At 38.8% G+C, this 18,451-nt stretch overlaps 3 long non-coding RNA genes across 5 annotated transcripts; 2 read left to right on the top strand and 1 right to left on the bottom strand.

Annotated features, from left to right (window-relative positions):
• The first annotated feature begins 365 nt into the window (after positions 1-365).
• LOC144994143 (uncharacterized) lies at positions 366-2,614 on the top strand. 2 transcript variants are annotated; one of them, XR_013657567.1, is made up of 4 exons: positions 366-611; positions 1,343-1,532; positions 1,612-1,741; positions 1,917-2,614. It is a non-coding gene; the product is annotated as an uncharacterized LOC144994143 (long non-coding RNA). The 2 variants fall into 2 exon arrangements; XR_013657568.1 differs by having other exon boundaries at positions 396-611; positions 1,397-1,532.
• Positions 2,615-4,701: 2,087 nt separating this feature from the next.
• LOC144994144 (uncharacterized) lies at positions 4,702-7,696 on the top strand. Of its 2 annotated transcripts, none has more exons than XR_013657569.1 (4): positions 4,702-4,961; positions 5,501-5,691; positions 5,821-5,917; positions 7,411-7,696. It is a non-coding gene; the product is annotated as an uncharacterized LOC144994144 (long non-coding RNA). The 2 variants fall into 2 exon arrangements; XR_013657570.1 differs by having other exon boundaries at positions 4,703-4,961; positions 5,600-5,691.
• Positions 7,685-9,421, bottom strand: LOC144994145 (uncharacterized). The gene is made up of 2 exons (XR_013657571.1): positions 8,525-9,421; positions 7,685-8,206 (listed from the first exon to the last, which is right to left on the bottom strand). It is a non-coding gene; the product is annotated as an uncharacterized LOC144994145 (long non-coding RNA).
• Between the last annotated feature and the right edge of the window lie 9,030 nt (positions 9,422-18,451).

The raw sequence follows: 18,451 nt of genomic DNA, 5'->3' as shown, positions 1-18,451 counted from the left end.
CATTCACATACACATGTGAAATCTCTCACACACACTAGTGAAATGCTTGTATACATACAACTGAAAATGTATTCATTCACATACACATGTGAAATCTCTCACATACACATGTGAAATCTCTCACATACACATGTGAAATGCTCTCACACACACTACTGAAAATGCTCTCACATACACATGTGAAATGCTCTCACACACACTACTGAAAATGCTCTCACACACACTACTGAAATCCTCTCACACACACTACTGAAATCCTCTCACACACACTACTGAAATCCTCTCACACACACTACTGAAATCCTCTCACACACACTACTGAAATCCTCTCACACACACTACTGAAATCCTCTCACACACACTACTGAAATCCTCTCACATACACATGTGAAAATCCTCTCACATACACATGTGAAAATCCTCTCACATACACATGTGAAAATGCTCTCACATACACTAGCCAAAATGCTCTCACACACACTACTGAAATTTTCGACAGAAACGGAAGGCATTTCAGTAGAAACGGAAGTTGGCTGATTATCGCGAGATAATCATTCGTCTGAATCATTCGAAAATGGCAGCCGGTTGCGCAAGGAAAACCACCGAAACGTGTAAGTATATTAAAAAATATCCAGTATCTGTTGTAAAATATATTTGTAAATACTTAGGATGATGTGTTTAATATGTTATATTCCTCAATCAACAACCTAGATTGTTTTGAAGCTCATCAATTTCAGTAATGCTAAAGCTAACGCTAACGCGAATTAGCGCCGAAGGCTAAAAACAAACGCTAGATATTACATCAAAAAGCAGTGACTTCTAACCGTAGTCACAAGTTATTAACACATGTTTTAAATGTGTTCATATATGTAGGGACAGACGAGGATGAGGAAAATCCGATCCATTTGCGGATGGAGAAAGATAGCCTGTTTGTTTTCAAGCTAGCTCGTGCCAGATGGGTAGAGACACATGATCAGATTTGACTTCATTTTAATAAACGGTTAATCGTTTATTAAAATTAAAAATTAAAAAAAGGTTTATGTTAAAGACCCAGAAGAGAGAGGGGGAAAGGGCTAGAAGGGAGGAACAGCGACAGGAGAGTCTGTTAAGTTTACTTGAGTTGAAATTATTGTTCTAAAATGTAATGCAGCCATTGTTTTTCCAATTTGTTTAATAAATGTATGAACAAAAATGAATAATTTACATGTATTATTTAAATCTGAGCTATTTTTAACAATCTTAAAAGGATTTTCATATAAATATCAGATGTACATATTTAGAATTTCGTTTTATATGTTAATATTTATTTTTATACATGTTAACAATAATCCTGGTCTTCTAGAGTCATGTGTGTCACAGTTGGAGCTGAAAGGAAAGCAAAGATTTGTCCTTGTAGACAGACGTGACTCTGCTCGTCCTGCATGTTCCTGGTGTTGTCCTGCTGTGGCTCAACATCTGTGGCTAAGCAGTCGCCTTTGCTGATGCACAGAATGTGCAGAATTGAGCTGCAGGCAATGATTTTCATTGCAAAGGTTGGTTTTACTTCCAGTGCCCCCAGAAATATTGCTCTCTTCCTCATCTTTATCATGCCAAATGCTCTCTTCACAACAGAGCGTGTTCTGGAGTGGTTCTGGTTGTAACTGCCTCAATGGCATTCCTCATGGGTTCCCTGTAGGGTGTCAGCAGCATGATGGGATGTGCAATGCAGGGATACCCACCATCACCCAAAAGGATCCTTCAGGTGGGTTTGTTTGATTTACATAAATTGGGCTTTTACGTAGAACCTGTGAATCATGGATTGATCCTGGATTCTCAACAAAAATATCTATAAATTTGGCATTAGAGTCACATACAGCATGCATTTTAATGGAATAAAAAAGCTTCCTGTTAAAATAACAAGCTGCATTTTCTTTTAGGGCCTTTATTCTTATGTGGCAGCCATCAATGCTCCTTGTGACCCTTTGGAAGGAGAAAGACCAAGCGAGCTGCTAAAATCCAGAGGCGACTTATGGTAGTTCATTCCCACTGGGAAGCTGGGTGACCCTGCTCATCAGCTGGAGGATGCGGTCTGCCGTCCTGTGGACAACATCGCTCACGGTGGACCGTGTCATGTCAAAGACTCTGGCTACCACACTGTAAGATGTGCCACATGCCAGCCAGAAAAGAAACACCAGGACGTCAGTCTCCTGTGACCCCCCAGAGTGTGAGGAACCCGAAGCTGATGCTTCAGGACCATCGACCCAGATGCTCGATGGTCCTGCGGGTCAACCGAAAATCCAGTCTTGTGTCGGACTGACCGTCAGCGTAAAGGGCCAGGACAGACACCTTTGTGTTGGTAAAGCAGTAGAGACGTGGAAGACCCTGGAAAATGCAACATTAATTATTTCATTGAGGAAATTAAATCACATTTTTTTAATGTTTCTATTTATTTTGATGTCTTACATTTTAGATTATGAAGTATTTATTAATTCTGGAAAATCTCGTGGTTTTTATTTGGCTGGGTTTTTGGATTTTCATTTAAACTTTTAAAAATGAAAGTTTTTGTTTTGTTTTTGTTTAAAACAAGTGATATGGTTTGACTCTTAATAAAAAATTCTAAACTTTGAACTCACAAGTGTTTCATGTAATTGGACTACACAACTCACTTGAAAAAGATTGTTAAACTCTTACCCAGCAGACTGTGTAACCTTGAGCATGATTAGTAACAAAGTTTAAGTTAAAGTTTAGGTTTAACTAAAAAAAAAGCTTTAAGTTTAACTCACAAGTTATTCTGTCTGGTCAGGGCATCCAGAGGAAATCTTCTGAGATGTCTGCTTGTCCTTGCCGTCCTGTGATGCTGCATATCTGCTCGTTTTCAGTTTGATCTCACGAAAAACGGTTGAATTATTGCCAGGAACACGGACAGATTCATTTTCAAAGCCATTTTCAGTAAGGTGTAAGAAAACTACAGAAAAAAATGCCTCCTTGCAAGAGCCCGTTAATCGTTCAGTGGCACAAAAACAAAATAAATATTGGCATGAAAAAATAACTTGGGGGTTTATTTATGAACAAATACATTAAATCAACACCAAAGTGTTTGTAATTTAATTATTTATAAATCAGTCACGTTTTCCATGATCAGAACACAGCAGATTCATAAATAGTCTCTGTAAAATGTTCATATTTATTATGTTTTTACTCTGACAAATAAGTGTCATTCTCCGCGTTAAATAGGAGTAGTTCGCCTCCAGACCAGGTGGTGGCGGTAATGCGCCACTTTGTTTCCGTGTCAAGCGCGTTATTTTTTTTTTTTTTTTTTTTTTTTTTTTTTTTTTTTTTTTTTTTTTTAATTGAACTTTTCAAATACAAAACATACAAACTCCAGCAGAGGATGAATACACCACAAAATACAAAAACACTAATGGGGGTAAAAAATACTCTCAGTCATAAACATTAAGTGTTGAAACACTTACAAAAAATACAAATAAAAAATAACAGGAGCCAAATGATAGCACAGGACAGACACTAGAATAAAAGCCACAAAGAAATTTGTTTAGATATTTTTTTAACACCTACCGAGGATTGTAATCTTTTCAGTGAGGAATAATATAATTTAAAATCGTTAATAAAACCTGGGAAGGAGGGCTTGGAACCTCTCCACTTGCAACAGTGGATATGGTATTTTCCTAAAAGTAAGATGATATTAATGAAATTTGAGAAAGAATCATCAATATTTTCCATAAACAGCATGACATCAGAAATACCAAAAGGGGGAATATTCAGTTTTAAATTAATCCAATTCCTTATTTGAGTCCAGAACTCTTTGGAGTAATCGCATGAAAAAAACAAATGTTCCAGTGTTTCCTCATTGGAGTTACAAAAAATGCAAGATTCCACGTCAAATTTAAATCTGCTTTGAAGAAAATCGGAGACAGGATAATATTTATTTATTATTTTGAAATGAGTTTCTTTTACTTTGGGCAGAACAGGCCATTTAATATACTTTGAGTGTGCTTTAACTAACAGAGATTGGCTGTTGAAATAAGAGAAAGATCTAAAAGAGGCTCGATTATGGACATGATAAATTCTTTCTTTTAAACAGTTGTTCAAAAGATTGTTATTTAGTTTAAAATCTAAGAAATTACATCCATTTATCTGTAATTTTGGTAATGAGATAATTGTTCTATGAGGAGTAAAAACAGTGTTCTTTATTAAATGAATCAAAGCAGCAGGAATAGCTCGACATACTTTTTTAAATTCTTTAAGGCTGCAGGTGAGACTGTATTTATCTATAAACGAAGAAAAAGTCAATAAATTACCGTCACTGTCAGTTAAATCTGTAACAAAAAGAATGTTTCTGTCAAACCAATCCTGTTTAAATATAGATTTCCTACCAACTAATACTGTTCTGTTATTCCATAATGTTGATCCATGGGGGGTAAAATTGTGAATAAATATCATTTTCCAAAACTGAAGAACCTGTTTATGGAAGTTGGACAAAATGAATGGAATCTTGTTGACTTCAAAATCACATTTCAAAAGGAAGTCTATGCCTCCTAAATGTTTAAAAATGGATCTTGGGATATGAAACCACATGGAGTTACTATCAACCAGAAGAGCTTTTAAAAAATTAATCCTGAAAGTACCGACCATAGCTTCAAAATCTAGAGCATTGATGCCACCATTATCAAGCGCGTTATGAACAACACCCAAAAGAAAAAAGTACTGAGCACGGGTGTCTGAATAGACCTTTTTCGCAAAAACCGGAAGTACGTCATCAACGTGTAAACCTAGTTCCGGTTTGTGCTTCGCTTGCGGAGGAATGGCAGAGCCTAGAGTGTTTTCGAAGAGCCTGAGTTGTGTTCCGAAGTTCACCAGCACCGATGTGATGAATAGTGTGAAGATGCATTCGTCCACTAAAGGAAACAAATTGGACAAGGGATATAAATTCGTCCACGAAGAGTTTATCCACCATTACCAAGGTAAGCTTCAGCTAGCTTTAGCCATAGCTAACTCTTTGTTTACGTCAACTGTAAATCCTGGTGTTATTAATTTGTAATATAAGGCATAACACATCGCAGTGAATATGTTGTGTGTATGTTTAAGTGAAAAGGCATGAGATTAACATAACACCCAAAAATTTGGTGAAGCTGTAAATAAGAAATGTTAAGTTGCCCAAATGCGTCTTCATTCTTTTTGCTGCGGTTGCGGCACTTTCTTCACTAGTATTATTTTTCTGAAAGTATGGTGAGCAGAAGTTCTCTTTTTCTGGACATGTCCTCTCTTTTGATACTTATATAATAAAATAACATTGAACATAGATGAAATGTAATTATATTTGCTTCATTTATGCAGCTCTGAACACCAATTACTCTCGATGAAATATCTCACAAACTCACTTCACTCCTCTTTTTTACAAACTCAAATCTGGTCACCCTACCGAAAGTTATAGTTTCATTTTACATTGATGTAGCAACATAAGTATGTCTTAATTTCAACCTATTTAATTTATTGTGTCTAGATATCACTGGATGCAGAATGTGCCAACCTGAAAGCTTTCTTCTGCAGTTGTGCTGCTGCTAAAGGATTTCGCAATCACATAGTTGCCATCCTGTTCCAGAGCGCACATTATTCACAGCTGGGTCTGCAGGCTGCTCCACCCCCCCGGCCTGCACGAGTGGCTTGCAAAGATGGCACAGACCAAGAGCACAGGTGGGTTTGTGATCATATTGTCATTATTTTTTAAGAACGGATGTGTATCCAGAACAACTCTAAATTATTATAAAAACACCCCAAGTAGTGACTACAGACTGTAATTGCTTTCTGCCTTTTACTTATAAGGGAATCCATCCTGAACCGGTTAGTGAGCTGGTGGTGCAAAAGCCCAAAACAGTTGGCAGGGACGGTCAGAGGTCCACACTGTACAAGGCATTTACAGGTGATTCACTTTTTGTTGCTTTGTGAGCAAGTTAAGTTTGTTTTTTTTCTAATCTTATGACTAACCAAATTATGGTTACAGCAGATATAATGAATTAAATTGAAATGTAGTTATGCACTTATCAAATCAAATCAAACTTTATTTATAAAATAGCGCTTCTCATGCACTTTATTGCAGCTCGAAGCGCTTTAACACTAAAAACAGTAAACACACAACATTACAATAAAAACCCCAACCCACCCTTCACCCTTCCCACTCCCCTCCATTAAACCACATGACCCATGGCTCCCACGTACAATGAAATATGACTATGTAACTGTAAAAGAATAAATAAATAAATAAATAAACAAACAAACAAGCATGGCTTGGCTCTGCTGTGAGGAAACAGTATCTGGGAATCCTTTCATACCAGGAGCCAGCCCGGCCACCGGAACATCGCCACAGCGCCCACCCAGACCGGGACAACACCGGGGTCCCCCTCACACCCAAAAGCTGTAAAATTAGACCCCAGCCGCCCCAGCAAGGGCAACAACTGCAGCAACAACCGCTGACCAAGCCGGCAATCCCTGGAGGAAAAGATCCCCTCAAGAAACACTGGGGCTAAAATCATAAGATGCTAAAATTAAAAACATAAAAAAGAAGAAAAAAAAATACATAAAATTGAGAATAAGATGCATAAAATTAAAATAAATACATAAAATAGCATATATTAAAACTAATAGAATAAATTAGCAGTTAAAATCAACTAAAAGCTAAATTAAAAAGGTGAGTCTTGAGCCTCTTCTTACAAACCTCTACTGTCTCTGCGGCCCTGAGGTTCTCCGGCAGGCCGTTCCACAGGCCAGGACCATAATGGCAGAACGAAGCCTCACCATAAGTTTTGGTCCTCACCTTGGGAACAACTAAGAGGCCAGCACCGGAGGACCTCAGGGTCCGCGAGGGCTCATATTTTAAAAGAATATCATTTAAATAAGAAGGCCCAAGACCATAAAAACATTTATAAACCATTAAAAGAATTTTAAAATCAATCCTGAAACGCACAGGGAGCCAATGCAGCGATTTTAAAACCGGTGTAATGTGTTCCCGCCCTCTGGTCCTCGTCAGAACTCGTGCGGCTGAGTTCTGTAGAAGTTGTAAGTTTGAAAGAGACTTTTTGGGTAAACCAGAGAGCAGGGCATTACAATAATCTAAACGACTGAAAATAAAAGCATGCATTAGTACCTCTGTGCTGGCAAGAGAGAGGAACGGGCGACTCTGGCAATGTTTTTGAGATGATAAAATCCTGTCTTAACGACATTTTTAATGTGTGGGATAAAATTTAGCTCAGAGTCAAAAAGTACGCCCAGGTTTCTCACACATGGAGAAGGTTTAAAATTATGAAGATGTGGTAAAATCATCTCTCTCTTGTCTTCAGAACCGATGATTAAAACTTCAGTTTTGTCCTGGTTGACAGTTTATGTCTAACTTTTGTGTGTTGTGTTTCTCTTGTGTAGGACCACAGCCAGATCCATATCTGATGGCATCTGGAAGCAGATTATGCCAGGTGCAGCCCCAACCTCTCATGGCTGTGTTGGATGGGTTTCTGAGATGGAATGAAAGAGAACTTGGATATATATTGTGGCAAATGCATGAATGCATACCTTAAATTACACTTATCTTGTCTTTAACAATCAGTTCAGCCTTCTGTCTTACTGTTGATCTGTAATGTTATTTTTTATTGTAAATGTTTGATGTTATTTGCATACCAAAAAATTAAATGAGGCACAATTTTGACCAAAATTGTTTTATTTGTTCATCTAATTTTTTGTGTAGTCAGTCACATTTCAACAGAAAAATATTACGAATATAACATTTATATTTAATTAGATTTTAAGAATATGTGGAAACACTAAATTTTTCCATACTATTTGCACATTATACATTATTTACATACCAAACATTAATTCACTCTTCAAAACAAAAAAGTCCTTGATAATTTGCCAAAACACGGCGGTTAAGCCAGATCTGATTCACACCGCCCATCAGTGTGAGCGGCACAGAGAGTTCCTGATGTGGAAGGACTTTATCCTACCGATCACTCTTTCCACCATAATTCTGAGGCGGGTGATGGCTTGGATTTGTTCATTTTCCTCCTTGCTGAATTGAGCTGAAAGCTTAAAAGGTGGAATGATGATCTTAGATCCAATGTCAGTAAGGAGGTCTTGAACGAGGAACTTTTGTCCGCCATGACATCGTCTCCTGGGTCCAGCAAAGGAACTTGGCTTCTAAGTCATGGATGTAATCCAAAGCCTCATCCAGAGCACATGTGAAGATAAAGAAATTAAAAATCAGTCTTAATATATTTATGCTACCTTTCAACACAACACAGTAATCATGTTTTGAAAAGTATGTTAAGTATTTAATTACAAATACATTTAATTTATTTTTGTTAAGGAAATTACAAAATGACAAAATGCTCAAAAGTGATTAAATACATGTAATTAAAATAGGTGAGAGCATGAACATCTTTTATTATAAATATTAATTTTTTCAGGTAGAAATGCATTTATCCAATAACGGTACACATAGTTGACTAACGTTAACCAAACACATTATGAACAACCTTACCTGTGTCACGTAGTCCTGATCCATCTTTACTGCCTTAGCTTAGCCACCGTATGCTAGTATCTTCACAGCATAGCTGCATAGACTGACGTCTGAGGTTCTGTCATATACTGACTCCCTTCTCAAAGCAGCAGTAAAGTTTTTCCAAGGGAAAATACTCCGGACGACACCACTCTTCAGGCGACGAACGACGCAGCCGCACCCCATCCGGAGCGAAGTTAGTAAGTGCCGGCAGCAGAGGGTGCTACCTGTGTTTACATTAAAACTATGCCCTTCATCTCTTCGCATCGCCTATATCCATTTGGGTTTCAGGTTTGGATCCACAGGAAAATAATGAAATGAAAGGTAAGGCTGTTTTTGGTAGGAAGACGAACAGCCTGGAACGCAACAGAGACTGCAACTCTTCGACTCTGCCATTCTTCATATCTGCTGCTACGCTAACAGGAAGTTGTTTTACACGTCATTGACGTATTTCCGGTCGAAAAATGCGGAAGTGTGAAAAAGGTCTATTGCTTTTAAATTCAGAGAACTATATAGAACTATATAGTTCTGCACTATATAGGGTTTTAGTAGTTAGGGATCAGGGCAGGAATTCGGACACAGGTTCATTTCCACTGAAATGCCTTCAGTCGAGCAACTTCGTTTCTAAAAATAAAGTAAAAAAAAAAAAAAACGTTGTTTCTACTGAAATGCCTTCCGTTTTTATTGAAATTTTCACATGTGTATGTGAGAGGATTTTGGATAGTGTGTGTGAGAGGATTTTCACATGTGTATGTGAGAGGATTTTCACATGTGTATGTGAGAGGATTTCAGTAGTGTGTGTGAGAGGATTTCAGTAGTGTGTGTGAGAGGATTTCAGTAGTGTGTGTGAGAGGATTTCAGTAGTGTGTGTGAGAGGATTTCAGTAGTGTGTGTGAGAGGATTTCAGTAGTGTGTGTGAGAGGATTTCAGTAGTGTGTGTGAGAGGATTTCAGTAGTGTGTGTGAGAGGATTTCAGTAGTGTGTGTGAGAGGATTTCAGTAGTGTGTGTGAGAGGATTTCAGTAGTGTGTGTGAGAGCATTTTCAGTAGTGTGTGTGAGAGCATTTCACATGTGTATGTGAGAGCATTTTCAGTAGTGTGTGTGAGAGCATTTCACATGTGTATGTGAGAGATTTCACATGTGTATGTGAGAGATTTCACATGTGTATGTGAATGAATACATTTTCAGTTGTATGTATACAAGCATTTCACTAGTGTGTGTGAGAGATTTCACATGTGTATGTGAATGCTAATTCTGAATAATGTCCTACACGGCACCTCATACAATAGGCTCCGTGCACGAAAGTAAGGAGTTCTACTTCCGCCGCCTTGAGTGTGAGGCCGACCATTTCCGGCTTGCGACTTCTATAGCAGCGACACGGCAGATTTTGATTGCGAAAGATGGTATATTTCACCCGTTTTCTACAAACAAGGTCTCCCGAAAATCGACGTGAACGACATCTACGGGATTGTCGACCAGTGCGTGGTTACGGGCAAAATATCGTGTCGAAAATACCGAAAAGGAAATGTGTCCCGTTGTAAACAAACCTTTGCTGTCACATTTATGCAGCAGCTCGGTAACATACGAGGCGATCTTCCAAACGTGCTTTTATTAATTTTATGAATATTATGAAGTGCCTGTTCGCTCTCATTTTATATTTAATCCTTGTAGTCAGTGCTTTTTTTGTGGAAGAAGTTAGAACAGAACTGAAGAACAACCCAGTTAGGAGAGGCTAACAACACGGGCTAACAACATCAGCCTTTATTTGTCGGGGCACAATTAGAAGCACAATTCCATGTGTCGTGATTTTTTGAACAGTTTCTAAGGACTGAGCAGCATTTCTGCTCTGAAAAGCTCACACACTGCCCCGTGACGGCTGTGTAAGCTGGCCGCTCGAGCTCTGCTCTGTCCTCGCGAGTCTGGCAGCCGCTAACCCAGAGCGGCGGTTCGGCTCGCAGTCCGAATTCTCACACATAACAAAACGCACACGTAACAAAGCACCCTCCCCTCAAACACATTAATAAATCCAGCTGCTCTGCTCATTCAGAAAGGTTCACTCGGTCCACTGGCTCCGGAGCCCGAACGCAGAGCTCGGATGCCGGGTCCAGACGTCAGTGAGCACGCACCCCCCCCCCGCATCTCCCTCGTGAGGGGTGAAAGAGACGGGAGAGCCAGCGGGGCGAGAGCTGAGCGGGGCTTTACGCGGGGCGTCCGCAGAGCCGCTGGTCGGTCCCGTATGAGCTCACAAGCTTTCTCTCAGCGAAACACCGTCTATGCATGACGTAACCCAGATCAATAGTGACACACGATCGGAATGACCGTTTACATGAACAACGATCGGTATACCCAGCTATCTCGATCGGAAAGAAATTTTGATCCGAACGAGTCTGACCGGGGCAAAGTATTCCGAATGGCGTGTTTACATGACGCATTTTCTTTCCCATTGCTGCAAATACGAAACACGACTCGTCTTGCTTGGGGTGAAGTCCTCCCGCCGTGTTCACCATACATTCGGCTCTCACCGACACATCTACTGGAAAGCTATGAAAGCTTATATTAGTACTGTTGTACTTTGACAAATTCGCACACGGGTACACAACAGTGTTGTGATGTCATTGTCACGCGTTGAAACACCAAACGCCTCTCTTTTACCCGAAATCCGCTCCTTTTTACTCAAAACTAGCAACTCAACAAAACTCCCCACAACAATAACACGACCAACAGGAAGTTGTCGGCCTCACACTCGAAACACGGAAGTTAACCGGAAGTTCTGTCGTGCACGTAGTCTATTCACCTCATCACCTGCTCTGCTCTTAAGGAGTTCCAGTCCCATAGGCCTACGCCAGTTCGTTGCCCTTTATGGTGACTAAACCTGGTCTCAAGTCTAGCTCATGTTTCCATGTTTAAGTCTGGCCTTGTGTTTAACTTGCCTCTCCCTGTCTCAGGATTCCAGCCTCCAAGTGTCCCCTGTGTGGATGTCACTCCGAGTCCTCCTACAGTCCGGTGGAAACCTCAAGCTCTGCCAACCTGCGCTCTTACCTCCAGCCACGCCACTAGCCGCTGCCCTCCAAGCCACACCAACTTTCCTGGAAGGAAAATAAAACTCTTTACTTACCGTTCACCTCCTTGTCCTCATTCTGGGTTTCAGCGTCTGGGTCTGTCAATCCTTCAAGTCATGACATATTGCACATTTTGGTCTGGTATAAAGAAAAAACAAAAACACCTGGTATGATACATGCAGCAAGTACAATTTGAAAGAATTCCAAACGTGACGTTTAAGGTCATTTTTAGAGTATATGCATTAAAGGTAAAAAAAAAAACACACACAAACTATGTCAAACTGAGTGAGAATTTTTTTTTTTTAACTTAGACATTTCCAAAAAGGTAAATGAGAAACAACCCTTTTGCCAGAATAAAAAATTCTAATAATTTGCGGGACGGTGACATGTTAAAAATAAACTTTTCTTTTTTACAGTCACATATTGAACTGACAAATACATAGTTACTTCAGTAAAAATACATTTAAAATGCAAAGCAATCTTAAGAATCAACAAAAATGTCAACAAAATATCTAGAAAAAAATTACTTTAGTATTTAAATATTTTAAAATAATTTAAATCGAAGCCTAATTTTTAACTTAAAACATTTAAAAAAACTGCATCCACTTCACAGAAAATATGACATCATAGATTTGGTAATACAATCACCAAATCAGTTTATTTATGTGAATGTAGCAAACCACTACTTTATTTTTTAAGTTTTATCAGTTTTTTGAGTATTTTTCTGTATTTGCCCATATTGTGCAGGGATCCTTTCTTCCTCCTTGGGTAGGTATTCAGGTTATCCTTTAGTAGACAAACCCTTACTGTTTCTATGTTGGGTACCAACTCAACCTCCCTCCTTCTGCTTACAAGATGCTAGATTTTGGTGAAACTTCCCAGCGTCACCATAGTGTGTTTCCTATAAGACATAGGCAGGATAATATTCAAACCTCAGCTTTCCCAGAGAACGGGCCAAATCTCACCACTATACCATTCCAGCTGCCTATGAACTTCTTACAGACTTATGCTGAATGTTTGCCAACAAGTATGCAATATTGGTTTGATATTTTTATTGAGTAATTCAACAAGACCAAGCTGCTTACAATGTGAAAGTCCACTCAATCACCGTGACAGTTTTCTCAGCTGCTGTCATCCATGTGTGTACTGGCACTGACAGCCCCAAACATTGTCTTTTAGAATAACTGTCAAGGCCTCTGTCGCATGGATAAGAAGCAGCAGAGCTTCACTCTTCCTGCTCACATTTTGTCACTTGTCCACATTGCCCAGTGTCACCCACTTCAGTGCAAAGTTAATGGATGTCTTCTTTGTTAGCTTTTTTTGCATTTCATTTTTTTAAACATTTTGTTAGTGTCCATAGATTCACATTCACCCCAAAATCCCATGACGTGCTTTCACTAAAGAAGAAAGCATCATTTTAACAGGTTCAAAGCATCCAGGCAATCACCTGCTTCCCAGTTCCTATTACCCCCAGGAGAAACCAGTACTGCCCCCCTGAAAGGCTCCCAGCAGCACTGCTCTCCAACTGCTCCCATATTTCTGCTTTGGTCGGCAATAAAATAAAAGCCTGCCAGTTGTGCAAACACATACACTAGCACGTGCAGACAAAAAAACATCTATGAAGTTCTTTAAAAGAGGGATTTCAAATTAAAGGCGCATCAGCTTGTCGAGCTCCATATAAATCTGAGGTCTTGGGTCTTGAGTGATTCACTGCCTCAGAACCAGAATGTCATGATGGCAGTCTGAGTTTCAGATATTCTGCTTTACTTTTCCTCAGCGGGTCATGACATAAACTTTTCAGTTATGCACAAACTTGAAAACTGAAATATTCCAAGAAATCCTCCTTCAGCCGTTCTAGAAATGTGTTTTCGCTCTCTGTGGGGGAAGATTTAAGACACCAATACAAAGTCATTTTTTTAAACTTATGATGTTCAAAGTAAATGCACTTGAAAGTTCATTCTGTTACAAAACCCAGTGAGCAAAGCAAAAATCTAGACAGTAAAAGAAAGACTGTTTTTTCTCAGAAGTGTAGGAATGATTCACAGTTCCACTTTACTCAGATTTAATCCAAACGTTTCATACAAGAGAAATGTTTTAGTCACAAGAACTATCTCCAGTGATCTGGGCTATCAGGCTTTCAGGAGCCACATAAAGCCCTTGCACAGATCTGAAAACTATTGTCTCATTTTTAATGAGGTAAAAAGACGTGGCAGCACCAAAGAGTGTGTGTTGATTCTAGGGCATTTTAAAAAGATCTTTGGAGTGGTCAAGCTGAAAGATGAAAAGTGCCTAATGTTTTCCAGAGGGAAGAGTCTCATTTATCTGATAATATTAAGCCAAAGGAGCATTTGTGACTGTTACGAACCAGGCTCAAGTCCAGGCCAGGTTCGTCCACTAGATGCAAACGTTTCTGCTATCCTGGACGAGCCCCCAATTGCTGCGGACCAAACCAAAGTCCACAACAATTACAGCTGGCTGGATCACAACAAAGTAACTAGGATAGAGTATACAAGTTTATTTGTTAGATTAGACAACTGCAGCCCTCCTCTCTCACATTGTATCTTCTTCCACTTTTCTCCACGTCAGCTCTTCCTGACAATTAGCTGTCGGGGTGACAGCCTTTCAATCAACTGATTCACTCCGGCTGTTCCACCGCTCAGCTCCTTGAGTCGCTGAATGAGAAAACACACAGAAAAACAAACAGAATGGAAGGAAACGGAAAGAACTGGAAAGCTGTAACAGTTACTGATGACTAGAGCGTGGCGTAAGGGCACCGTACACACAACAGAATCATAAGTGCATGCTACTTACATAAGCGTTACGATTACTTCTCTACAAGTGAGCAACAATTCTATGTTCTATTTCAACAAGATGTAAGATGTAAAGTTACGATTATTAACTAATTTGTGGTGAAAAATGCATGGTTTTAATGACTTATACCTGTTTAATTACAGTGAATATCATGAAGTGAGGCAGCACGGTGGATTGTGCAATCCCATTCAGATTGGGTTGTGTTTAGTTTCCTCATCCTATGCTTTTACTTGAGAACTTTTTGAAAATGAAATATCAAATACCATTTTCTTTATAATTTTAACTAAGTGACAGAATGAGCGGTGTTGAAAAAGAAAGAAAAAGCTGTTTGGCGGATTGATTTTTCATTTTATTTTTGAGTCGACAAATACAGCTTCATTTTGATAGTGAAAAAGCAATTTGGTTATTGACTTTTATTGTTAATTATGAAACAGAAATGCTCCCGTGTATATAATCTAATTCTTCTTTAACAGTCCTGGTACATTGGCTGTCTGTCCTGGGAGAGGATCCCTCCTTTATGTGAGGTTTCTTTTTCTTTTTTCCTCATAATCATTTATTTTAAGGCATTTTTCCTTACCGAGAAGGAGGGTCTAAGGGCAGCGACGCCCAGTTTAGCTTTGTCTGTTTAGTTTAGCCTTTACCTATCATATTTAATTACTAATTATGAAGCCCATAGAGACGACTATTGTTGTAATATTGGGATATATATAAAATTGAATTGAATCAAATTGAATTTTGCTCAGCAGGTAGAATAAACTTCTAATATGGTGAATGGATCCAATAGTTCTCCATCTCAATTTTCATCCATTCATCCATTTGAAGTAGGGTACACCCTAAACAGTTTGTTGCAGGGCCCGTGGAGCGCTCGCCATGCCGGCTCCTGGGAAGCGAGCTGCCGTGCAGACAGAGAACCATTGTGGGCTGGGGAAGCAGCCTGATCGGGCCTCCTTAATCTTACGAAATATTTTACTTATTTTCACCAAGGCAATAATAAAAAAGGTCCCCTAATTTTATTCTTGCTTTTGGTTTTTCCCATCTAAGGTCAATGCGGAACAACAAGCCTTCAGATTTGGTCAGAGAGAAACAGATACACAGAGGAAAGCAGCCGTCTTTCAGACACAGCAGCAGGAGTGAATCTCACTGTACCGGGAGAATCTGAATGAACTCATGAACTAAACATGGAGATGTGATTAGCCATGCTTTTTTAGAGCTCTTCAAAATAAATAACCCTGATCTTTAAACATCATCTGTGTCTTCCATGAATGAGATAAATACACACACCGATCCATGTAGTGATCAGACTAAAAACATTAGCTGGTAGTTCCTCCCACATGCAACTGAGGCGTCAGGGTTATGAACACATTTTTAGACAGGCAGTGAGAGAGGTACGACTGAAGCAAATTTGTCACATGAATCGCGTTCAGTGTGAACGGAGGTTAAAGCTGAGGCAGGCAGTAGCTCTGCCTCAATGGAGAGGGCGCTCACCAGCCCACATGTTTTTCTTTAGTGCTTTCCTATAAACTTCAATAGCAGTCAGTTATTTTATATTTTCCTCTGACTGCAAAAATGTCATAAATGTTTGAGAAATTACAATCTGGTTATTATTTGGTGTTTTTGTTTTAACGTTATTAAAATGTGGCTGATTTAGGGCTGATGGCTACCTTTCCTTAACTTCATGTTGGATCTCCTTTCCCTACGTTAAATGATTTTTTTAACAGTGGCTATTATCCTCAGCTGTGACCTTTCAGACAGAAAAAATACAGAGAAGCAGAAATCTAAGTTGAAGTTACTTGAACCTGAACAACACTCCCACTTCCAGAGCAATCAGACGAATCAAAGGATAAAGAAAAATAAATAAATAAAAAATAACAAATATTGAAAGAGTTTTCACATAAACTTAGCATTTTCTAAATATTTATGAACCACAACGAATGAAAACTTGAAGAAAAGCAGGAAAAAAAGTTAGAAATCATTCAATTCATCTATTGAAACCCAAAGGTTTTATAATCATACGAGCATTTCATCTCCCTGAAGGGTAAGCCTCTCCTCTAAAGACTTTTTAAATCCGCACCACTTGGTATCTCTCCAGCCAGAACTTGGATTTTGCTTGTAGTTGCGGCGTAGAACATTATCAAAGCTCTCCGTTTGTTTTCTCTTGAGTGGCACTTAAATTCATGCTGCAGATAAAGGGCTAAAGCTGTTCTACAGTGTTCGAATGGGTTTGACATGTTTGCAAATGTCGCTTTATATCTTGGCTGAGGTGCTCCTATTGTCGAATGAGCACATTTGTGTTTGAATGAATCCACGTTTTGAAGAGTACAAAAGGTTTAGAAAGTCAAAATGACAGCAGAGGTTTTTATTCTTTGAATTTGTCCTTGAATCAACTCAGAAATATTTCTTTCTTGACTGCATCACATTTTTAGCACTATGTTTTATAAATTGAAAACTTCAAATCAAGTGCTCAGGTTTTATTGTGATAATATATATTTTAATAAGTACATTCGATTTTGTGTTTTAAAAAATGTTTTAGTCTCTAAAAGAGATTTTGCTCCTGTAGAGTGTCAATAAAGTTTAGAAAAAGAAGATTTTAACACTGCCTGTAGCCATTATTTCTTTGGCTCTGATAGGGACTTAATTAAGAACGTAATGAATCCACTGTACATCTGACAAAACCAATTAGCCCTCTTTAAAGTGTGGGGAATAATTGGGTTTCAGTTCAGAGCCCGGAAACATGGATCCAGACCCTCTTTCTGACCCTCAGCACAAATCCCCAGGCCCCTCTGCTGCTTCCTTCAATCAGACGTGATGGAAGGTCATAGAAATGTAACAGGAGGCAGAGCACCACCTACCAATGCTGATTCTCTCATTTCCCCAATGTGTGTCTGTTGTGAGCTTTGTGATCCATGGAAACTGTGATGCCCTTTATAATCCCATTAAGGCTGTTGTCTTTAGCTCATGTGTCACTCTCAGAAGGACAGAAACAAGATTGAGTGTCATGCTGTAGATATTTATGTTTAGGGTCTGTGGGATTAAGTTAGTTTGAGATGAAATTTATCCAAACCTCAAATCCATCAGATACACTTATGGATTTGTTTTAGACACCCAGATGACAAATGATTTAACTTTTTGGTAACACTTTATATATATTAATTTCCTATTGTATAAGAAAAGACTGAAGCATCTCATAATACACTTATTGGATCCAAATATATTCTTAATAGTTATTTCTATCTAGTTAAAACCCTTTCTACAATCTTCATTTAGTTAAGTAGTTACCTTACTAGCCGAACTGACCCTGACATTTAGACTTGGTAATAAAGGGACCAAACTAGATTAACAGCTTCTTTGCCAAGTGATGTCACCCAAAAATTGTAGATGTAAATGCCCTAATATTTTGCTAAGAGAAGACAAGCAGTACATGCAAGACAGAACGTATTTATTCAAATATAAAAAAGATTTTTAAGTACCATAAATACACATTTTGTGATATCCATCCCTCTTAGATACCTGCTTAGTCCAATGTGTAGTCACAAGGATGCTGGAGGCTTTCCCAGCTGTTGGGCAAAGATGGGATCACCAGTCCATTGCAGGGCCACACAGTCATGGAATCCAATTTATAAAGCTTGGTTTTGGACTGCAGAAAGATGCTGGTGTGTCTGCAGAAAACCCATGCATGCATGAGAAGGACATACAAGTCGGGTTGATTGTTCCTTTAGTTTATTATTTGTATTATTTTTTTACATTCTAGACATTTTTATTTCATGTCCTCCCTTTCTATGTGATGGGCCATCTATTTCACTTCAAATATGACGTGACACTGCACTGAAAAGACAGAATGAGGCAGGAAAACAACTGAGCTTTTTGTGATAAAATATAAACAACTGAACATTTGTTTTATGAGTGCATATAATTCTGTGAATTAAAAGGGAGGCCATTTATACATCACTACCAACTCACTGTTATTGATCAAAGTTCAACCTGGTTTAGCTTGCAATGCGCGTTGAGTGTCTGCTCATTACGTAGACCCCAAACACAGACT

The sequence above is a fragment of the Oryzias latipes genome, chromosome 8 (assembly GCF_053564925.1).
Source record: "Oryzias latipes strain Hd-rR chromosome 8, Olatipes_Hd-rR_3.1".
In the NCBI taxonomy this organism is placed as follows: domain Eukaryota; kingdom Metazoa; phylum Chordata; class Actinopteri; order Beloniformes; family Adrianichthyidae; genus Oryzias; species Oryzias latipes.
The sequence above is the reverse complement of the archived record's forward strand: the minus strand, read 5'-3'. Positions and strand labels throughout refer to the sequence as shown.